The following is a 24,923-nucleotide window of genomic DNA, read 5'->3' on the forward strand; positions in this document are numbered from 1 at the left end:
TTTTAAATTATTTCTTTTTGCTAAAGCATAACAACTACATACTTGTGTACCTTCTTTTTTCTTCTTTTTTTTCCTAGAAATAAGAATATTTCTAGGGCATGGAAAGGGTTTAACTATTTTAACTAATTAAGATCCCTGGTATATCTACTCACTCATCTATCTGTGGATCATATTACCTTCATTATAGTTATTTTTAAATTACTAATTTGGTTACGTCATGTGCTTTGGCACTGGAGGCCACCACAAATTCTCTGTGGTGATAGACAGGCTTTAGTGCTGACACATCAAAAAAACTGCTTGGAGAAGGTGAAGCTTGAGAACCATCAGCTATTTGGGAAAATATGGGATTAGGCCCATGGAATGAAGCATCACTTTTTTAATCTGTGGTATTTGTTATTCTATGGTAGTAATGAATGGTTTCTTCTTGATAACATTTTATTTATTAGTGTTTTCCCAAACTCCGTTAAGTACACGAGTGGTCCACTGGTCCGTTACTGGGCTTTAAGAGAAACACGAACTACTCAGAGAGAATGGACTTCTCTTTTATGTAAATAAGGTAGAGAAAAGAGATCACTGTGAAATAACTTGGCCATAATAATAGTTCTCTTAAAAAAAGGAAGAAAGGATATGGACAGTCTCTATTTCATCCACTCCTCTCCCTAAATAGATGTCTAAAATATTAAATATTAAACCTTGGTAATGAATGAAAATTAGAGATCAGAATGTTTGAACAACCAAAGTGCTGGAGGTGAATATCATAGTGCTGCTACTATCAGGTGATAGGTCTTAGTATTTGGGGAGTTTGAAAATAAAAATACATGAGAATACTAGGGTTGGAAGTGACAAAGCCATATAACCCGGCTACTCAAAGTGCAGTCCATGAACTGTCGGGTCCACATCTCCCAGGCGCTTGTCAGAAAGGGACCATTTTCAAGACCCCGCCCCCCAGACCCATTGAACAAGAACCTGCATTTTGATGGGAAAACTGGGTAATTCGTGTGCACATTAAGGGTTGAGAAGCACTATTCTATACCATGCCTGCTCTCAGATCAGAATGTATCCCAGCCAGGTCAAAATTTACATGTTTTCAGAGGAAAGAGGCCCTCCTGAGTAATGCACTGTATTTATCCTTACCAGGACATTTTTGTATTCTTAAGGACGGAAAAGAGGCTTCCTTATACCGTATGTAGAGACTGCTTTGCTCTCTGCTAGTAGCTTCTTGAAAGCAGTATAATTCAGCAACTATTTATCTGGCGCCTACTTTATGCTAGGAGACTAAAAACAGCTGCGCAGGTGATCTAAAGATAGGTGAAGGGTAATTTCTGCTCCTAAACTTATGTCATGTAAGCCTCATGGAGATCTTTTCTGTAGGGACGAGAAAAAATATATTTAAAAAAAATATAATTCAAATAAGATAAAGTACCATAAGAAACAAAGTCTCAAGTTTCACCAGAGGACTCTGATTCCACGTTATCGGCCTCCGGGGCTTCCAGGGGACTGGCAATAGGCACTTGATAAACACCAGTTGACTTCCTGACAGTGTACAGGGAGAGCTCAGATAACATATCGTTTAAGTAAACACCCCCCTGCCACAATCCTGTTAAGACTCTCCCCGGAGATTTTATAGCACTCTTTTTTTTTGTTTGTCACTCTGGACAGTCAGGAAGCATCCTTCCTCTGCCGGGACACCTCCTGCTTTTCAAACTCCTTCCTTCGGGGTCTGTGCCTTGCTGAGCTCAGTCTCCTTCCCTCGAAAGCCATGCTGGGCCAGATCTCTGATACGTCTCTCATCTGACAATGGGCCTCCAAGCCTCTGCCATCCTCCCTGAGCTTAGCACTGGCCAGTTGTCCCTCACGGAATGCCACTGGCAGGCCACAGTGAGCCAGTGCCTGTGTCCTCATCCCTGCGGCTTGGCAGTGTGTCCCTCTTGACGGCTGATGGTGGCAGTTAACCCACAGGTGAGGCAGCTTCCCGGGTGTGAAGCCTGGGAGGACCTTGCCCTTCCCCTCTCTCTTTCCTCAGTGTCCTCAACTGTGAAACATCCCCACTGGCTCTGGGTGGCTCACTTTTCATCTGAGTCTCTGCTGAAATGTTGCTTCCTCAGAGAGGCCATCTTTGACCACTCAGCCCAGAAGGGCTCCTTCTCCCCCCACCCACCCTGTCTCCATAATTCCCTTCCGGCCTCTCAGCCAGTGTTGTTTTCCTTACAGTGCTCACTGCTCTCTGGAATCAGCATATTAACTGCATTTCCTTGTTTGCTTGTGCATCATGTCTCTAACCCACGAGCACAGGCTCTGCAAGCTCACGATCGACACACGTGTTGTTTGCTGGCCTGTCCGCAGCAGCTCGGGCAGTGCTGGCAGCAGTTGCCGCGTCAGCTGGGAGCTCTCCCATCCCACCATGCTGACTCTTTGAAAAGTTTCTGTTGTCACTGCCTCCTTGTGTTAGAACCGGTTCCCCGTTCCGCCCCAGGAACAGAATGGCAGAGTCCAAGGCTGCAAAAGGCAAAGGAGTTTATTGGCTGGCTCGAGCCAGGGTCCAAGTCCCAGAGCACCAACGCAGTGGTCTCTTTACGAACTAGGACCCCGCTCAATGGGACATATGCCCTTTTATACTTTTGCTATAGCTTGTTACAAAAGATTGTCCAATATTGATTGCCCAAACCCACACACACACACCCTGCACAAGCCGTCTACCTGCGATTAGGAACGTTGTCCTGGCTGTTAGGCTGTTTACGTGCTGATCATGCCTCGGCCCCTTTATCAGTAAGTTGTTTGTAGTCACCCCCCCCAGGGCCTGGGCCTTGTTTACCAAGCATTTGAGTAAGCAAGCACCGCTTCTAGTCACCCCCCCAGGGCCTGGGCCTTGTTTACCAAGCATTTGAGTAAGCAAGCACCGTTCACAGAAGCGGAATTTGGCCGTTAGCTATAAGCAAATTATTTTACTTTTCAACACACTTAGTTCAATGAAATAGCATAACACACTTGAAATAGCACAACACACTTGTAGGGGCTGCAAATTATTTCTGCTCTTCACTTGGTGGTATCGCTGCTTATTACGTCACTAGAAACTAGGTTATAAAACATTTCTTTGATCCAGACTTTAGGGAGGGTGCAGCCCAGATGTTTAGCAGACAGAGCTGGCAGAACCACCAAAGCCGTTTTTAAAACCAGATTTGTCTTGAGAACAGGAATATCTTTGAGCTTGAATCATTTAAGTACCTTGTTTTGTTAATGTGGTAACTAGACCTAGAAAGACCTTTTGAATTTTTAAGATCCTTTGAGAAGGCAGTACGTATGATTCGAGATAGATAGATAGATGGAAAGTGTGTAAAAATTCAAGGTTGTTGCTGATGGACGAGTGAAAAGTTGGGTAGTGTTTTAGAAAATTTTTTTCCTGCTATAGTATTCTGTTTTTGGTTTTCAGTTTCATCCTTGCTGTCACTAACACACAAAATTAGTAATGATCTCAGGTCAGAAGATAGAGTGATTATTCAGTTTGGTCCATTAGTTCATCCGTATTTAACGAGCGCTTAACGTGTGTACTATAAAATGTATGAAGAGATTGTTGATTTTTCTCCTCTAGGGTGTGATACTTCCCAGCGTGGCTTCCATCCTAAGGATGCTGCCCGTCACTTCTTTTCTCCTCCAGCCCGCGTTTCTCGCCGGTCTGGTCCACTCTGTGAACTCACCGTCTGCATCTTCGTGGCCCAGGCCTGGGCAGCCCCCTGCAGTCCCGATTATTCCTTTGACTTTAGGATTGCTCCGCTGATGCTGTTGCTTCCCAAAAACGTGCCTGGAAGCCTAAGTTATATGACTTTGGCAGGTGTGTGTTTGTCGGAAGGCTCATGGGTTTTAATCATCTTATTTGGACACAGCTTATGAATATGTCCAGTCACGTATGCCAAATAGTAATACTTTCTTGTCAAATTTTCTTCATAACTTCTGTATGTCTCTCTTATGCTGTTTCCTTCTTACTTGCTATAAACTACCACTTTCCAGAACTAAAATAGGGCTTTGAACTTATTCCTCCTCCAGGTACTCTTGACAAATTAGTTGGCCTCTAATACTGTGCATTCTTGCATTTGAAATGTAAGTTCGAGGAAGCAGGTTTGGGGGGCAGGGATGCACTTACTGCCTTTTTCCAGTGTGTCCCACCAGCCCTCCCTGCGTCTGGCAAACCCCATGTCCCACCGTGACAATGGGAATCAGTACTTTTATTTTTCTAACCGACACATCTTACTACTTTCCACCTTGGCCTTCCTCCTCTGTGTTTCTCATCACATGGAGAGATCACCTTCCTCTTTGCTCCTCTGCTCCAACACCTTGTTAAGTATAATAACTAGTTTTTAAAAAGGCATCTAAAATGTCCCACTATTCGTAATTTATTTGATGCCACCTGGAAATTCTGCTTGACAAATTTTATTTCTCTCTGATTTCTTCCATTATGTTTTATCACTTTATTGTATGTGTGTTCCTGTAGTCAGTGTGTTATTTTTGATTCCTCTCTTTTCCTCGCTTTCTGCCAACAGCTCACCTGCATACTCTGGGCCGCCATCTGTAAAACACATCCCAGGGCTCTCCGTTGTCTTCCATCTTCTCTGCAAACTCCAAGCCACCACCATCTCTACCTTGCACAACTGCAGTAGCCATCATCTGATCTTTTTGCTTTTACAGAGATGAGGTTGTTTTTTATTTCTGCAGTTTCCCTGAAATCCATTTTCTACACCATGGACAACATGGATCGTATCGTGGCCCTGCTGGGATTCGAGGGCTTTCCATCACACTCAGAATATAATCCAGCCGCCTTAATATGGTTGCAAGGTTCTGTGTGGTCTGCACTTTACCTTTCCCTCTCTCCCACTCTGTTCTCTGATGCCCTTTCCTTTTGTTAATACCCCAAGCTTAGTGCCACCCCAGGGCCTTTGCACCCGCCATTTCTCTCCCCAGAATGCTCTTTGCCGTACGTTTGCTTCACTGGCTTCCTGTTGTCACTCAGATCTCAGCATAAATGTCATTTCCTCCAAGAAATCACACACGGTCTTTCACACAAGCCTATTTTAATTTTTGCATAGCTACCAGTCTACCAGTGTTTTCGTATTTGCGTATCTGTTTATGTGTTGTCTCTCACTCCCACTAGAATGTCCCCCTCATGAGGTCATCGCTCTCCCCAGAAGAGTGCCTGGCGTGTAGCAGGGACTCATTACACAGACGTTGAAGGAAAAAATAATGAATGAGTGAATATACTGACATTATTGGATTCTGCTACCTGGATATATGTTTTGTCTTTGTAAGCAGATTACAAATTGCTAAGATATTTATTCTGAGCCCTCATATCACCCACTTCAGTTTAAAGTATGGAGTCATTTCTTGGCAAACTGTTATTCTCTTGATTTTAGCTCTTTGGGCCATATTTAGCTCTTGGTATCCTAAGGAATCTGTGAAGTCGTTCAATTCTTGGCTACCATGACTATAAAAATCTAATTTATAGGTGTTACATACAGCGAGGACTCAGTATTTGTTTGTTGGCCATGGCAATTCATGTCTCGCTTTCCTGGGTGGCGTGTGCTGTTGCTAAATGCTGTGGCATCTGCTATGCTCCATCTTAGCTAGATTTTGGTAGAGAATGAGGTGTGCAGTTTGTAAACCGCTTTGGGGAACATTACACAGGAAGTCATTTTCATTTTGTGGCAGGTCAACAGGAAATAAGGCTTAGTTGCCAAACTAAGAAAGCAACCAGGCATATTACTGTTCCCTGAGGAGCTTTCATTATTCCAGCAGTCATCAGTTTCTCCCAAGACAGTGGAAGTTATCCCAGCTACATCACTTGTCACATGACATTTTGGTAGGAAGAAGGTATGCAGTATTTTGTGCCCATTTTTCTTTGCATTATTTTCTACATTGTTTTTGATATCTTCTAATCACCTATCAGGTCCATTTTGGGAGATGTACTCCTTGCTTTAATATAGTGGGTCTAGCTTTCTGGATTAAAGACTGTTCCTATCTGTGGTGCATTTGTTTGGCCATTGCTATTATTCATCGTTCTTTTGGCAGGAGTGGTGGTGGGAGTCCAAGGTACTTACTTGAAAGTCTGATCCTCTTTCAAGCCATCTCCTTCTGTAGGCTTGGCCAGCCTTTGAAACAGGATGACCCCTGACCTCAGCCCTGTCGTGAACTATGCACCGGGAGGGTCAGGGGGAGTGGATGACAGAATGGAAAGTTTAACTCCTTGGCATGTTTTAATTTCACATTTTTTATATTAATTTAATTTCCTTCCAGAATGAAAGTTGGCAGCCATTTAGGTAAGTGCTGGAGAAGGCTGGAGTCATTGCAGTTGAAATGCATGTGGAAATCCCCAATCCGCAGGTTATTGACATAATGAACTCGAAAACCCTTCCCAGTCATGCCATCACGTGCCGACAGCCTGCGTTTAGGGAGCGTTAGCACATGGGTTCTGTGCGTCAAGTGAGCTCTCCTTCGCTGGGCCGGGCGGAAGTCGGTATCTTTCCACTGCTCTCCACAGTTACCTGCAGAATGAGGGCTCACCTAGCGCGAGCCAGAAACCGCTCCTTAGGGCAGACCAGGAGCCTTTACTTCTCCCTACTTTATTTCTCCCTTTTCAAATATGGAAAGATCAGACTACAGATATGCTATATTTCTCTCAAATTTTTTAACTGTATTAGAGAATTTTTGGATTTTTAAAAACATCCAACTAACTTCAGTCAACATTTTCATTGTTTGCAAAAGACGACAGAATAAAACCACTTTTGGGAATCCAGCTTTTTTTATTGCTGCATTTTTGCCTAGAGGGATTCTGTTTGTCCAAGCTGGCAAATGGTGGGCATTCCAAGGTGAAAGTGCACAGAGCCCTTGCTTGCTCACTGCTCAGGGACTCTCGATTTCGGCAAACACGGGGACCCCGCCTGCTACCAAAACTACATTCTTTTTCTTTGCAGTTAGATCAAATGCTTCAGAGTTATTATCAGATGTGGCATGGAAGATCCAAACAAAAACAAAACGCCCTCGAGTTTAAAATAGAAGTTCTAAAGACTAAATATTTGCACTTAAAAAGGAAAAGAAAGTAACAGAAATCTCTGTGGCAGACCATTCCTTGAAATTATTCTCACTAAATTATACTCATGCACTTTCCACTCTCTGTAATAAAACAGTGGATTTCATTTATTCCAGATGCATTTGCTTCAAGTAAATCAGAATTCCCATCCTTCTTTTTGGTCATCGTGAATTTATTTCAGTTTTGTGGCCTACACATGATCAGGCACATTGGATAGTTTTTAAGTGAATCTGAATGATACTATGGGTTCTTTTTTTAAATTGTATACTTTGTGTTGTATTTATACAGATGAATCTGATTTTAAGTTTTGTAATATGTACTGTCTGTAAGAGCTTTGACAAATATGCTCATGTTTCTGCAAGTGACTTACGGGACCTTGGTGGCTGGTGGTGGAGGGATGAGGGAATGTGCTTTGACGTGTTGTCACAGGTAGGCAGGACTGTTGGCTGCTGTCCTGAGGAGCCTCCAGTGCCAAGAAAGGATCATAATGGCTTCATGTATGTCATACCTTCTATTCAGAGAGCCTTGCACAGCTATATGAAAACCCAAAGGAACCTTTTATTTACTAGATTTGCAAATCCCTTGCGCTGGTGAGCTAGCATAACTAAACAGCAGTCTATAAATATTAAAGACAAGCTTTCTAGTGGTTTGAAATGTTTCCTTACTCTTAAGACAGTTGTTATTCATGGTTAAATCCATTTAATATATTTTTAAGTAGTAAAAAATTAACCAGGCTTATTTACTTATTATCATTATTTATACGATTTCAAATAATAAATGTTTATGTTCTCTAAGTGAACCTGTGGTTTAACCAAGATTGGTAAATTGACTAGTTGATCGTATGTAATTGCAGATAAATTTTGCAAAATGACAGTGGGGAAACCACTGCAGGTATCCTGGGGCAAGTTTAATTGTCTTTTACATACACTGTGCTTCTTGTGGCCATCCTGGGTATTTAATTGATACAATGGCAAATTATTCAAGCTCCTTTTAATTTTTTGTTTTGCTTACCATTGGCGATTTTACGATTCACAAGCATTCCCACAGGTTTGTGGGAAAAGGCTACACCAGGTCAGTTTGACCATTTAGCTACACTAAAGGCTTCTCCATAGAATAAGAAGTTGAAACTGATGCTGAACATTATGTCTTGGAATTATTTGTACATTTTTAGTTATCCATCATTTGCTCGACTCCCTACTCCTTGCAGAACAACGCAGATGCTTTATATCTATTCACTGGCGTTTCTTTTAAAACCGAAGGATTTGAGGGGGAGAAGCAGCTCCCATCATCAAAGTCCTCAAATATTGAAAAGAAAACCGTTCTCCACATATGTGTCTTAAGCTGTAGTGTTTATCTGCTTACCAGAGAAGGGGCAGCACACATTCTGTTTTTATACTGAAATGACTCTTCTTTGGGGACTACTACTCATTTACCTTTACTCCAGCATTAACTAATTGGATTCATAGTGTTTCTAAATATTTTGACCGAAAAAATATGTATGTCTATATACATATACTGTCTAAACTAATTATATTTATTTACTTTGCAGTACCCAAACCCATCTCTACCTTTGTAAGTAGAGAACACACTAATAATCTCTAATTATATTTCAGAAATAATTTTTCCATTTAATCTAGGACACATGGACATTCCAAAGAATAAAACTATCTCATGTCACAATAATCTATTTTGCAAAGATTGAGGTGTATCAAATCATTAGGTCATTTTTCTTTTCTCATTTCAGTTTTGGCAGGATCTGAGGGCATAAATATGAAGAAGGCTTTTGGCAACATGAACAATGTCCGAGTTTCAGTTTAGTGTCCATGTGCTTGATTCATCAGAACATTTCAATCGAAACAAAGTTAATCTCCTCAGTAATAGGATAACACCACCTAGTTTTTCTGGGTTGTGAATAATTGTGCAACCAAATTGATTGATCTGCATAGTAAATATATTTGGAATTACCCTAGCAACTTGCTACTAGTGTTTGAACTAGAGCCTCAATACTGCAAAGATGTAAGATTTCTTGCTGTACAGACACATTTCCTGCACTACCCACCAGATGGCCATGAAAAAAGAAGTAGTGCTGAACGTGAAATTTGGATTAGTGTTATTTAATCTGAACATTAAATCTAAATATGCTCTGGATACCTGGAAATAGCAAAAAGAAATGAGAGGAAAAGTTATGCCATTAGAGGGCACTTTTGTAATCTTAGAGAGAAGTCTGTTCTTATAAACTGACTTAACTAAGACTTATGTTTAACAATGAATTTTCAGATGTTTATTTAAAGTGAGTAATTCTTAAACTAAATGTCTGAGAGAGAATATTTCATGGTAAGGGAAAAAAATCTATAAAATCTTAAAACTACGGTATAAACAATGTTTATGTAAAGGTTCAATTTTTGATCAGTGAATATAAGTTGTAAAAATATGCACAATGTATCTGCACAGTAGTTTTTTGATCAACTATATTCATTGCGTATTTTAAATACATCGTGTTAAAAAAATTCTGCCTGTAACCTCATCAAATTGAACAGATGATTAATGCTTCCTAATATCCAAGTTTTTCCCCAATAGTAGTTGAATGTTATTATTAATAGAGAACATCTTGAAAACCATAAAGTGACAATATAAATTCTTGCATTTGGGGGCCATGCTAATTTTAAACACTTTTCTGAAAAATACCTGTTTTGTCCATAATTGGTGTGGCAATTAAGATGGTTAAAACTGTTTCAGAAACAAAAAGTGGGACCTGACAGAATTTTAGTTGGGGAAATACGATCTTTTGATGAAACAAAAAATCAAATTGAGTCTGTTCTCTATTGGTGGTAGTTTAAATGAAAATGTCTACCTGAGCCAATAAAGTAGGCCAACCAGTAAAATATGTAAGGAAAAGCTTAGTGTCAAGAACTGTGAAGAGTTTGAGATTTTATTCCACTTGCAAGCTAGTAAATGCCTGCCATAGTTTCATGGATGCTGGAAGAACGAACGCGACTCCGAGCCTTACTACTGGGAGCTGTAGCGGTGGGCGCAGTGCCATCATTCGCTGCACTGGCTCCCTGAGCCCCCAACCCCTGCCCAGCGCCCGTAGGATGATGCAGAGAGGCCAGAGGGCATCAGCCCACGCAGGGGGGTTTGCTGCAGGAGAGAAGTTCTGAATTCAGGGAACCCAGATCTGGTTTTCATGGGTAGCAGTCAGGCCTGCCCTCTGCCCTGGAGGCTCTGCCTTCCGAGGCTGTTCACTCTACAAACATCCTGGGAAAGATAACGTGGAACAGAGGCAGCCAGCACTTCTGCTCCCAAGACAGGCAAAATCAAACACAGAGACCCCTGGAGAATTATCTCCTAACACTTACTCTGCAGAGTCCTATAATTTGAGATGTTTACTAATATTAAATTGCTAAGTAGCTGATGTAGAGAAATATAGAATAATCAGATTTACCATATTTTAAGTCACCCATAGTACATAGTTTATATTTTTTACTTCATACGGTATTTAAGCCTTGGTTTGATTATATTTAATATGAGAAAAATGTAGCCCCCACATCACAGGGTTGTTGCCAGCGTTAGGTCAGATTATACATACCTATATGTAACACACTTAGAAGAGTGCTTGGCTTGCAGCATGTACACAGCAAAGTTTTATTAATACTGTTGTTATATCAAAATTCATCTTTTATAATTAGCTGAGAATGCTGGAAAAATTCCGATGGACCGTGCCTAGCGATGTCTCTGACTCTGGGCTGGCCTGCGTGTCCCAGGCAGCCCGAGACACTGGCCGCCCGTCCTGCTGAGTGGCGCAGGCACAGGCACAGCTGGCAGCTCTGTGGGCAAGCACGGGCCTGGGGAGGTGACCTGCCCTCGAGTGGTGGCTCCGGGCGGAGGTGCCTGGCACCACACACTCGCATACTCCCCCAGCACGTTTGCTCTGCGTTCCCAACAAGGATGCAAAGCCACATCCTACCTGTGTCTAAAGAGACTTTTTTTCATTGTCTGGCCTCTTCTGCTCTCAGGAGGCCAGTATCAGGAATGGTACTACAAAGAGAAGTGACCTGAATGTGTTTTATTTTGCTAGAATCGTAAGTATTTCTGAACACAGGCAGCCTATCGAATGCTACTCAGATTTTCCATTTCTCTTAGCTCCAGGCAAAGGGGGAGCAGGAGTCGGGGCTGGGGGTAGTGATTGGAGGTCCTGTGGGTTCAGCAGACCATGTCCCTGTTTGGCCTTGATTTTGGTCCCTCCAGTCGTCTTTCGTAGACATGACCTTTGTCTCTTAGTGACTCGCCTGAGCTCCCACTCACAGCCCCAGCGCCCCGTGGGTTTCTCCTTGACAGTCATCTGGGGTTTGAGGGACAGATTATCTCAGGAAACCTCAGCAGCCTGGTCTGGTTCCTAAACTGCGGCTGGTTGGGAAGAGGAGTCTGATACTCAGTCACAGAATCGTTTCTCGTTAGAGATCACCTATCCACACCCGTACAGACCTGAGACCTGGGGTGGGTAAGTGAATAGATCCTACATCTAGTGAGGAGCTGAAACTACGCGTCAAGTTTCTTAGCTCTCAGTTGAATTTTCTTTCCGTTGTAATACAATTAAGAAATAACAGTGGCAAATAAAAACCTCTGTAAAAAATCGTTGGGCTGTCTTGAGAGATGTTAAAAAGGAGGCACGTTTTGGCTCTTCGGTCAGATCCACCTGGATTTGTGTCCTCTCTCTGCCTGCATGGCGAAGGTTTGTTCTTACACAGTGGCGGTGCCCACTTCACAGGGTCGCTGTGAGGACTAACGGGAGGAAGGCAGGGAGAGGAGCGTTGTGCTTCGCGCCCGGCAGCTAAATCACTGCAGGTATTTTGTGTAGAAAGCTGCAGGACACGGGGCAGACAAAACACTCGGAAAAAAGAAGTTAAGTACTTTCTGAGCAAGCTCATGGTGCAAGAACTACTTCTCACATCCTCATTATAAAAAAGAAACAGTTTTTTTCTTTCAAACATATTTTTAGTTGTCCCGATCTATTTTTGATAACACTCAAAGAAAGATGAAATTAAAGTCCAATGATGTTTTAAGTAGAGATTTTTAATTATTCGTATCTGTAATGCTGTCTGTTTAAAAATAAAACAAGCATTCACCTCATCTTGAATAATCACAGATGTTTGCATTTGGCTTTCCCACTATTTAAGGTACTTAAATGTGAAAACACTATATTTCTGTAATGCTTGAAATCCCTGATGTAGGTAGAGTGAAAAAGGTAAGGGAACACAATTCCTTACATGGCTCTTCCTGTGAGGAGAACTTGTACCGAATGATCCGGAAGGCACAGCCTTTCCCTGGCACCTGCCGTGCCAAGCGCCTGTGCACCTCAGTGTTGTTAGCACTGAGACACGTGGAAGCCAGCTTCTGACGACGTCCCTTTGGCCATGTGCAGTAGGGTCATCCGTAATCACTTACAGGGTTGTGATGAAAGTCAGTGGCAAATGCCAAAATGCAGCTCAGTGAAAATGCTCCGCTAGAGGTTAAGACAAAGGGTCTAAATATATGACTTTCCAAAGATCTGACTTGATCTGCAAGTGGGAGCCAAGCTCGCGTTCTCGTGTTGTAGGTGTGTGTATGTCAGTGTTGTGTTGAAGAGTCTGGGACTCTGTGACATCTGGACATCAGCAAGCAACTCACCTTGTGATTTTGGATGAATTGCTTAACCTGTGAGGGAGCTGAACTTTATAATCTCTAAAAATCTCTGATACATGAAATTTGATCTTGGAATAAGCATAATCTATACATGTATAATCCTTAGTCCAGTTTTAAGGGAGAATAAAAATGACTGTACAGGGATAATTTTGTGGCTCTCAGGGGGTCTCTGTGACTCACGCTGAAGGCAGTGGCTCAGGTGTCAGGTGACTGCTGAGCAGTGGTGCCGGCCAGCCACCGCCAGGGCTTTTATAACAGCCGAGAGAACTCGCCCTAAGTGACCATTTCAGCGTAAGCTTTGACACATCGATGTAACATTATCCATTACTGTCCGTATAGGCTTCCGCCTCAGTGAAGTGAGGGTTTTCTCTGAATACCCAGGGAAGTTAAGGCACCAAGAATCCTTTCATTTCAGCATCTCTGTAATGTCTGAAATTCTGGCGAATTCATTCTCAACTTCGTAAAACAGTTTGAAGAAAAAGAATAGGAGAGTTGCCTTCAAGATCATGTGCATGTATTCAAAATATGTGATACGTCCCTAAGTTTCCATCAAAGCTCACATAATGTGAACGCTTTAGTGAGTTTTGCTTGCAGAACTAACCCAAGTGATCGCTTCTGCTGCCCAGGATGGTGCTGCTCCGCTGCTGTCTGCTGTGGCTCCTCCTGCCCGTCGGCTGCGGGACCCAGAAGTTCCCCACGCGAGACGAGGAGCTGTTCCAGATGCAGATCCGGGACAAGGCGTTTTTCCATGATTCGTCAGTCATTCCAGACAGGGCTGAAATCAGCAGTTATCTCTTTAGAGATATGCTTAAAAGGTATTCTCCCTGCAGTGCTTTCTTTATCAAAAATCTCATAAAGGATGCCTCCAAAAAAGAAAGTAACCTTTTAGACTTAGTTTAGGGAATTTGAAAATCAACCTATGAATGGCATTACTTATTTTCTGTAAGTAAGAAAAAAAAATGGCAATGCAACTTCTAATCATTAAATGGAGCTGTTTGGTTCTTGCTGATTGTGATCTCCTTTTGGGAAGAGGGGGCAATCCTTGCATTTCTTGCATTTTAGAATGATTATTTTCTTATTTTCAGGATAGTAGGAAATTTCTAAGAAGGCCCCTGTAGGACTAAGATGAAATTAATTGAATAGATGATTCTTCAAAGTTTTGCATTAAGTTTTATATGGATGATATTTCTTTGACAAATCTGATCAGATCCCAAGGGAATCAAACCAGTGATAAAAAGCTGGCATTGTTCATTTACCTTTATGCCAACATCAACAAATTGGGCTCGCATATGTTTCTGAATATTTTGAACTCTAAAAATTATATACCTCATATAAATTATTTACCTCATATAAATAAAATATGTCTTACAAACTAATTAAATAAAGTTACTTATTTTGCAGTGCTCAAACCCCTCTCTACACTTGCAGAACACATGGTTGCTCTTTGGATAATTATATTTCAAACCCAATTTCTCCTTTTAACCTGGGGCACATTGGCATTCCAAAGGACTAAACTGTCTCACACAGTCAATAAGCCATTCTCCAAAGATTGAGGTATCCCCCACCATCGGGTCATCTTTCTATTTTGATCAAGAGTAAGGGAAGGTGACGCTTGGAATCCCTTCCACTTCTGGCCCAAGGATATCACCATCTGGTCAGTCTAGACGATGCTCGGAGGTGAGTTTTCCTATTTTGACTGAAGTGAACTACTGTTTAGGTATCACTTCAGCACTGCCCGGGTGAAATCATTTATGTGAATGAATGCAATGGACCAGGAGCTGACTTGTCATGAGTCTTTAAAGGATATTCATGAGAGGGAGGCACAAAATGAAAGGATGATCACGTAGAAGGAACTTGCTGTCCTAGTCCTTGCTAAGACTCAAGTCTGCGCAAACAGGAAAGGGAACACAAAGCAGTCCTAGCACTTCAAGTTAACCTTTACTGTTAACTGAGTTCTCACTGAGTACATTTTGCTTTTCATATTATTTTGTCCCTTGAAATTTTTGAGTATGTCAGATCAAATCAAAATTTTTCTTTGGAAGTTACTTTCATTTCCCAAATGTACATGTGTACTGCTTGTTTTGCAGTGTTCTTTAAACACAGCATTCCATATTATATAATCATATCACTCAATCAAATCGTTTATCTCCTTTAGTTTTCCACTCCCTGAAAAGTTAAGTAAGTTTCGGTTCTAAAAGTTGTCTTAAAAATTACACTTTTTTTTTTTAGGAGATTACTCTAGCTGCAGTGTGAAGAATCATTTAGAGATAGTGAAAGTAGATGTGTAGGAAACAGCTGTTCATTAATTCATTCAACAGATGTGTATTGGGATTGCCCTGCTCTCTTATAGCTGTCATTCTAGTTGGGGAAGATGGAAAAAAAAAAAAGAAATATATAGCATGTCAGGTAGTGGTAAGTGGTTTGACGAAAAATGGAGTGAAAGGGAGCTTTGTGGGCTGGAAGTGTACCATACTTTACACCAGGGGTCAGGGTGGTTCTGTACAGGGTGGAGCTGGAGGAGAGAGCTGGGGAGGGGATGAGCGGGCAGGGTCCCTACCTGGAGGAGGAGGATCTCAGGTGAGAGGCGGGGGCAGGAGTCTGCGTGTTCCAAAGCGAGCAAGGCGCTGAGTGGAGGGGGGAGGAGAAGGGTTTAGATATTTGCTTGTAAGACATTGCAAGTTCTTATCCCGCAGGAAACAGGAAGCTCTTGGAGGGTTTTGAGCAAGGGGGTGTGGTGTGTTTGCCTTAGGTTCACTGGGACCCCTCCGCCTGCCTGGAGGGGGGAATAAACTGAGGGGTCCAGGTGGAAGCAGGAAGCTCAGTCAGGAGGCTGCTGCAGTGCCCAGGCAAGAGGTGGTGGCTCGTATCAGGTGGTACCAGGTGGAGCAGGACAAAGAGCCAGATTCTGGGTATATTTTCAAAGTGCAGCCAAAGGTGTCTGCTCGTTCATAGTGTGTTAGCAGAAGAGAAAGTTGACAGTGACCCTGTTTGTCCTACATGACTGCAAGGGTGGCATGGTCATTTGCTGAGAAGGGACAGACTGCAAGAGAAGCCGATTTGGGGGAAATAATCTGAAATTTGGGTTAGATATCTTCAGTGTGAAATTGCCTTAACATCTAAGTGAAGATGGCAAGAAGATAGTTGTAACTGGAATTTTTAGGCAAGAGTTCAGGCTGAGGTTTTAAATTTGGGGGTGATTAACGTACCAGAGGTTAAAGCCATGAGCCTGGTGAGTTCACCCAGGAAGAGAGCACAGGTGAATGAGGGATGCTCCGAGCACAGGCCCATGGTGCACGCCAGGAGTTGGAGTTTGGGAAGGCGAGAGGCTGCCAGCAGGGGAGACTGCAGGCGTGGATGGCTGTGGTGGTCAGTTTGGAGAGCGTGGTGGTCTCAGATACGGAGAGAGCAGAGAGAGAAGAGGTGCCCAGGAGGTTCAATCTATAGGAGGCAAAACCTCCTTTTCTTTACCATGGAATCAGCGAGCAACTCCGGGCTTGCTAGAACTAAAATCACCGTTTCCTCATTTGCAAGATTATAGGCTTTGAAATACAATTAAGTGAAATTATCTAAGTCACTTGGAGTAAGAATATACAGTCTTAATATTTTTATAGATAAGCAATATTTCATGCATTTTAAAAAGTCTTTTGAGAGATCACAAAGTCCGAGGAGAAAGCATAGAGCAGAATATTTTGAATTTTTTAAATTTTAAAAAATCATCAACTTATTAATTCAACAGAAAATCCTGGTGATAGAGAAGTGACAGACAAATGTATCTTTCCACTGACTGACACAGTGGTCTTTACTTTTTAAAAATATTTCTCAGATGGTGATTAGATATTGCTATTGAAAAAGATACGGAATAGCAAAGCTGTGAATAAAAGTCACTAATGTAAAAATGTGAATACAATGTTGTTTTGCCAGAGATCAACGTACATTTCAGAACTAGGTTGCTGTGAAGATGGTGTTTCGAAATAGTTGGGACTATGTCAGAGCAGCCTCAGTGTAACGTGCAAATTTATCACCAAAATTATGGAAAACACAGCAATAAACCTGGAAATTTCCTTGATAGTGGCTTACTTTGCAACGGCAGGGCCTATGTTAAGTAACAGCCAGACACTGGTGAGGGTTGATTTTTAAGTCAAAATGCTTTTGGTTCAGTGTTTTTTGCTTATTTCACGCTGTGTTTGCTGGTGAGAAGTCTGGCTGCGGAGCCCTGAGCTGCCAGACTTGCACAGTTAGTGCGGTACGTATCACGTTTTGTGCCAAGCAGGAAGTTTCAGTGTCTATGAAATGGAAATAAAATGAAATTTTATGAAAATGAAAACCAAATGATTTTTCCACTAAGTCTGGATTGTAAATGTTAGAAAGAATTACCGTGGTCTGAATGGAGTTCGCTTTCCCACAGGTATTTCTTTGTGGTTGAAGAAGACAACACCCTGCTGTCGGTCACGGTGACACCCTGCGACGTGCCCTTGGAGTGGAAGCTGAGCCTGCAGGCGCTGCCCGAGGAGACGAGCAGAGAGGGCTCAGGTACACGGCAGCGCAGATCGGCCCAGACCCTGAAGGGATGGTTAAAAGGCTTGTGAAACATACACCTTCTGGTAATAAGAAAAACCAGCGCAGGTGCCCAGGTGAAGCCGGAGATTTTTTTTTTTTTTTTTTGAGACAGAGTCTCACTTTGTTGCCTGGGCTAGAGTGAGTGCCGTGGCGTCAGCCTCGCTCACAGCAACCTCAGACTCCTGGGCTCAAGCGATCCTCCTGCCTCAGCCTCCCGAGTAGCTGGGACTACAGGCATGTGCCACCATGCCCGGATAATTTTTTTTCTATATATATTTTAGTTGGCCAGATAATTTCTTTCTATTTTTAGTAGAGATGGGGTCTCACTCTTGCTGGTCTCAAACTCCTGACCTCAAGCGATCCTCCTGCTTCGGCCTCCCAGAGTGCTAGGATTACAGGCGTGAGCCACCACGCCCGGCCTGGGATTAAATCTTGTTTGTGTATCATTTTGTCCGGTTAGCCATCACCCTTGACACTGGGCCATGATTTTTTAACCTTGAACCATTGATACTCAAATTTTTTCCAGTTGTTTTTATAATTGGCTCTCCTGTTTTTCAAAACTCTGTTTATATTGAACTTTATACTTTAAAATATAGACATTTTAACATTTTATCTCTGAGTACTTCAGTATGCATCTCTTAAAAATAAGAACACCGCCCTACATAACCAAATCATTATCATAATTAATATGACTGGTAATCATTCTTAACATTGTCTGATATTCTGTCATATTCAAATTTTAACAGCTGCCCCCGCAATGTCCTTGGAAGATGGTTTGTCTGAAGCAGAGTTTGGTCCAGGACATGCAGTGTGTCTGGGTGCTGTGTCCTGAGTCTCTTTGGCTCCAGAGCGCCCTCTTTCTCTTTTCTCCATGGCCCTGACTTGTTGGAGAGACCAGGCCGGTTGTTCAGAGAATGTTCTCTCTTTGGAATTCTCATCATTTCTTCTTCCTAGTGCATTCAGTTTATTCCTCTGGTTCTTGCAATTCTTGAAATAGAGTTTAGGTCCAAAGGCTTGAAGATCAAAGCAAACACTTGGCTAGAAATCATCACAGGTGACATGTTCTCATCTTGCATCTCCTCAGTGGTCATGGAATAGCTGGTTTTCCCTACACCTGAGGCCAATATTGAGCACCAGGTTCTGATTCTTCACTGTAAAGTTACATTTTTCCCTCTGTAACTGAGTCTAGGGTCTAACTACTAATTTGTAGTTCATACATGGGGCAGGAAGAAGCATGATAAATCCTCTGCCAACAGGTGTGACCATAATTACTGGCATTGTTTACTGGTGTGATCATTTTCTTTGGACTAGTCGGGAGTAGGGCCACTCGGTTCCTTTTCAGGAAACTAATTAATCATTAAATTCCCGAGACTAGATTTTTTTTAAGTGTTCTGACTGGGTATCAATTTCAAGACCAATTTTCTTAAACTTCCCATGTGTTGGTGTTGGAGTTAGCATAGCATAAGATTGTGAGAACAGCCTGAGATTGCGTCCTACTTTTGGAGTTAAGCAACAGAACCTCTTAGTCCCAGTTTTCTCATCTATAACATACTTCCTAATTTATGGAGTTTTGTGTCTACAGGGCAGTTAGCTCACATAGTCAGTCTACCATATACATTGGTTATCAAGGGCAGTCCAATTAGGTACTGTTATATTTACAAATGTTATTATATGTTCAAAGTAAACTGAGCATTTGATGGTGAGATCATCAAACACTATGTATCTAGAACTTTTACTTAGTTAGCTGTATCTATGAATTTTATCTTCTAAAAAACACTCCAAGTGTATATATGTGTAGTTACTGAGTTATTAATTATGCGTGGAGTGTGCTAATTGATTTTCATATGAGTTACTAGGAAACCTATGTCTTTGCTAAAAGTATTAAGACCTTTAAGAGTATAGTAATAACATTTAATATTACCAGTGGCAATACGGATTATTCTAAGTTTAAGCTGTAAGGCATTTTTATTATTAATATGTTTCTGTGGTGAAAAGCCAAACTTTTGGCCAGGCACGGTGGCTCATGCCTGTAATCCTAGCACTCTGGGCAGCCCAGGTGGGTGGATTGTTTGAGCTCAGGAGTTCGAGACCAGCCTGAGCAAGAGCGAGACTCTGTCTCTACTAAAAATAGAAAGACATTACCTGGACAACTTAAAATATATGGAAAACATTAGCCGGGCATGGTGGCGCATGCCTGTAGTCCCAGCTATTCGGGAGGCTGAGGCAGGAGGATCGCTTGAGCCCAGGAGTCTGAGGTTGCTGTGAGCTAGGCTGACGCCACGGCACTCACTCTAGCCTGGGCAACAGAGTGAGACTCTGTCTAAAAAAAAAAAAGAAAAGCCAAGCTTTTGTTGCTTAGAAAGATGCATAGAAACTTTAAATGACACTGAATATTAGTTGCATTTATAGTTATTGAAGTCATCCTAAAAATGCATGTTGTAATGCAGAGTTCTTTCTTTAGTGACAGAGACTTTTTTTCACTTATCTAAGTAGTTCTCGAACCAAAGCCATGTTGACAACAACAGTCAGTTACACAGAACATAGAGATGGAGTCACAAGGAGGCCATATGTTCGTGTTGAGCACACACATGAGTTAAGCAAAGTGCTAACATGTTTTTCAAGCACTAGCTCACTGCTCTTTTTGTATGAGGGGATTCATGTTTGGAAAAGTAGCTAAAAGGAAAAATATCTCTGCATATACAAGGCAGCAAAGATCCTCCACAAAGCCCTCATAACAACTAGCAACCCAGCTTTGTAGAGATTTGTTTTTAGCACAAGTTCTCTGATGCCCTGAGCTGACACTGTTGGTTTGCCTTTCTTGCACTGGATTTTATAGCTCTCTCGTAAGTTTGCATTAAAGAGTAATCTGCAACTCTTCCTCCTCTCTAATCTGTCTTGCTCATTGATTTAAAGGCTAAGTACTTTCAGATAAGATAGTTTTTTAATGACACATGGTTGACATCAGAGTGTAATTGTGGCTTGTCTCAATGTATGCTTTGTTCTTAAGCAAATTTCATCTCTGTCTTATTTGCTCTGTTGAATTCCCAGGGGGCAGCTACGTCATGCCTCCCTGGAATAGTGCTTGCAATTTCCCTGTGCGATGCTGTCTGTGTTGACCCTCATCTTTTAATGTTGTCTGTGTATTTTGCTAGCTGGCAAGCTTCCTAGATACAAAACGAATTATTATACTTAAGATACTTAAATTGGATTAACTCAGAACTTGGAGAAAGGTAAGGTGCAGGAAAGGAGGCAGCCAGATGTTAGAAAATTAGATAACTTGAGACTACATATATACCCAGTGAAGTTTCAGGTGCACACATTTTAATTAGAATTCCTTTCTGTTTGCTTAACATTAAAAGCATTTCCCCGTGTCTTTCAAAACACTTAAAAGCATGGCTGAGTCCTGTGACATCATATTTTATTGTGTGGACGTGCCATAATTTACACAGGAATTTTAAAATTTTGGACATTTCTTTCCCCTGAGGTTTTTTTTTTTTTTTTTGGCCATAAAATGATCATGTACAACCATATTATTGAGTAGTTAGAATAAATTTTTTTCTGGTATAAATTGCTCTTTAAAAAAATTTTTTTTGCTCATGTATTTTACTGTTCATGAAAATTAAAAAAGTATTTTATAAACTTTACAATAAAGATAGCCTGGTATATGGAATTCTTGAGCAGGAAAGAGACCTTGTTTGATAGGTAAGGAAGTTCGGCCCCCTGAGGTCACCCAGTGGCCCCGAAGTCACAGTTAGTGGGAGGCAGAGTGACACTGTTAATAGGAAAATGAATAATTTCTTTGCACAAAAAGTTTTGTTTTGGCCACTACAACCTTGTGGTTTTTTTTTTTTTTTTTTGGTAAAATACTTTGCAGGCATTAAAATACTTGCAAAGGTTTGCCTGTGATTATGTATGTGTTCACTGAGAATCTGAAGTTGAGTAATGCAAGTCTCAGCTTAACTTTTGGGCCATCACCTTATAGTCTGTAATAAAAATAACGTGTATGTTCGTCCAGTGTTTTATAGGCTACAAATTACCTCCATAAATATTCTTCCTAAAATTACGTTAAAATGAATAAATAAATAAAACAGATTTACAGCACTAAAACCAGAAAAGGTTAAGATGCTGACTGATTCTTCCTCCCTCCCCACTCCCCAGCTCTGCCTTCTGGGGAGCAGGGAAGGTAAAAACTCTGGTGTCTGTTTAAACTAAATACCAGGCAGTATTTAGGTAAATTGCATCCCATGAAGGATGTGTTGTTCATCAGCTGTTGGGGGCCAGGGCAGAGGGGGAGCTGCTTGGCGGTGCCGGGAGAGGAACAGGAACCGGTGTTCACTGAGCTAGTGCATCATGTCAGCTTAGTTCCTACCGCCCTGCGGGTCAGCCCTGATCATCCCTGTGTCCAGCTGTGGCGTCCACGCCTGGGAGGTTTCAGTCAGTTCCCCAGAGTAGCCCAGATTTAAACCTCAGAGTCTGGCCGGGCGCCGTGGCTCACGCTGTAATCCCAGCACTCTGGGAGGCCGAGGCAGGAGGATCACTTGAGGTCAGGAGTTCAAGACCAGCCTGAGCAAGAGCAAGACCCCGTCTCTACCAAAAATAGAAAGAAATGGTCTGGACAACTAAAAATATATAGAAAAAAATCAGCCGGGCATGGTGTCACATGCCTGTAGTCCCAGCTACTCGGGAGGCTGAGGCAGGAGGATCGCTTGAGGTCTGGAGTTTGAGACCAGCCTGAGCAACAGACACTATCTCTGCTAAAAATAGAAAATAATTAGCTGGGTGTGGTGGTGCTGGCCTGTAGTCCCAGCTACTGGGGTGGTGCTGAGGCAGGAGGATCGCTTGAGCCCAGGAGTTTGAGGTAAAATATATGTAACACAAAATTTACCGTTGTGACAATTTTTAAGTTTATAGTACATTAGGTATATTCACATTGCTGTACAACTATTACCACTGTCCCTCTCCAGAATTTTTCATCATCCCCAAATCAAACTTTGCACCCATGTTAGATGACTGAGTTTGGGCCAGTGATGTTTAGGTAGGAGTGTCACGTATCACTGTAGGAAGTGTCCTGTCCTTGTCCCACTGCCGCCTCCTCGCTGACTGCGGGGCAGAGGGGGTGGCTGGAGCTTGAGGAGCTACATTGGGCCAGAAGGTGCCACCCTAAGGATGACAGTAGAGCAAGCGAGAACGAGCTTGGGGCCCTAATTACTGCCCTCGAGCCGGCAGCTACCTCTGGTCTAAACTTGTTTAAGTCGCTGTGATTTTCAGTTCTGTTGCAGCCACCTCTATTTCTAACAAAAACGTCTCTTCACTCAAGTTTATCCGTAGTAAATTTACTTCTTCCACAGTTGGAAGTGACACCACTAGAACCTCAGATTCCAGTGATGGTAACCACCTGTCAAAATGATGAATGACTGCAGAAATTGCATTTTCAGCCCTTGTCAGCCTTGTCATTTTTAGACTACAGCATCTATATTTTTAGCTTGTTTTTTCACTGATCCTATATCTCTTCCCCTTATTTTAGTTGCCCTTTTCCCATAACATTACAACTATCTTGACAATTTACAACAAAAAATACATTGAAGAAAAAAAAGAAGGAGGGGAGGGAGGCTGGGAGAAATGGTCTTTATTCCAGATAGCCATTGTCCTCCTGAAAATCTGAGGTTCCTTTTTTTTTTTTTTTGAGACAGAGTCTCGCTTTGTTGCCCAGGCTAGAGTGAGTGCCGTGGCATCAGCCTAGCTCACAGCAACCTCAAACTCCTGGGCTCAAGCAATCCTCCTGCCTCAGCCTCCTGAGTAGCTGGGACTACAGGCATGTGCCACCATGCCCAGCTAATTTTTTCTATATATATTTTTAGCTGTCCATATAATTTCTTTCTATTTTTAGTAGAGACGGGGTCTCGCTCTTGCTCAGGCTGATCTCAAACTCCCGACCTCGAGCGATCCTCCCGCCTCGGCCTCCCAGAGTGCTAGGATGACAGGCATGAGCCACCGTGCCCGGCCAAGGTTCCATTATTAATGGAGAAAAGGAGGGTACACATTGGGGCATCCCTAATGATCTCTGAAACGTGTGTAAGGGCTGAAAATGAGAAGAAGAACACCAAACAAACAAAAAAGAGACACAGAAAGTCGTGCATGAGCTTTGAAGTGAGTTGGCAAGTAGGATTAATAACTGTGCTTTTACCAGGGGCCACAGAAATGCGCCAGACCAACTTCCGATGTCTAATCCGGAATCCTGTGTTCCCACAGTGGCATTGCCAAAGCGTGGAGTGGGGTGTATTTTGGCGAAGGTTCCGGCCCCGTGGTGGTGGACGAAGTGCGCTGCACGGGGAACGAGCTCTCCGTCGAGCAGTGTGCGAGGAGCTCCTGGGGACAGCACGACTGTGCCCACGGAGAGGACGCGGGAGTATCCTGCACCCCCGTCACAGGCAAGGACTTGGCCCCATTCGTGCGCGGACCCCTGCCCCGGCACCGCTGGGGCTTGCCCCGGCGCCCCTCACCCTCAGTTTAGATGGTATCACCACGTGGGCACACACATCAATCCCCCAAATCAAACTTAAAAAAAAAAAAAATGAACACAAATCGTATATCAAAATACTATCTCCTTATTCACAGATATTTCTGAATTGTGCAATTTAAGGCTCTACAGTCCTGTAAAACTTGATCAGGACATGAGACTTTGTTGCAATGTAGGGTTCAGTAATGAAATCAGTGTGCAGTGATAAATTTCAGGCAGTAGATGTAAAGATTACGTCTTTAGTCCATTCGGCTGTTACCTTGGCTTGACTCTCAGAAGGTGTTTAAAGCTGGTAAAACCGTAGTGATGCGATTGCTGACGAAAGCACACTATTAAAGAAACCAATTAGCTTTGCTCAGTTTTTAGACTATTCCAGATTGTAGCACAACTGTGGAAACATGTCAGGGGGTAGGAGAAGGGCGTGTCTGAGTGCAGCCTGGTGTGTGTGTGTGTGTGTGTGTGTGTGTGTGTGTGTGATTACATGTTGGGGGTGAGAAGAAGGAAATGAACAGTCGAGAGAAGTTGAGTTATCACAAATCCATTGTTTTTATGGCAAAAAGAACTTGAATAAAATTTTTTTGTTTAAATCTTTCTTTAATAAAAATTAAAAAAATAACTTCTTGGAGCCTACAAAATACTAAATTTATATTTTTATTGACAATTCTCTACATGCCTTTGTTTTTATTAGCAGATTAACACATTGGTAGTCAATAAAAATAGATAATTTATGCCAGATTTTAAACCAGAGCACATGATCTTCTTGAGTCACAATTTCCCCCTCTTTCAAATGAAGATAGCCTTGTAGCGTTGCTGTGATGGTCCGATGAGGTAATACTCGTCGCGTGCCTTGCAGACAGTCCAGTGTTATGTTCGTAAATGGTTCTGTTGCTAAGAGACCTTTATTTGCTTTAAATGATCCCAGAGATTCATGAGAAGTCTGACTTTTACCCAAGATTATATATATGTTTGATAGGAGGACTATTTGGATTATTTGGGATGGAAAATGGCTTTTAAATCTACATTTTTAGAATTTAAATTTATTGTCCTGTGTATCTGCTTCGAAGCTCTTTTAATTATTCAGTTAATAAGATTCCAATT

The 24,923-nt window shown here is 42.1% G+C and overlaps 1 pseudogene; it reads left to right on the top strand.

Moving 5' to 3' along the window:
- The window catches only part of LOC123632039, a 53,213-nt pseudogene that overhangs the window by 11,798 nt on the left and 16,492 nt on the right, over positions 1–24,923 (top strand).

The sequence above is a fragment of the Lemur catta genome, chromosome 2, assembly GCF_020740605.2.
Source record: "Lemur catta isolate mLemCat1 chromosome 2, mLemCat1.pri, whole genome shotgun sequence".
Taxonomy (NCBI): Eukaryota; Metazoa; Chordata; class Mammalia; order Primates; family Lemuridae; genus Lemur; species Lemur catta.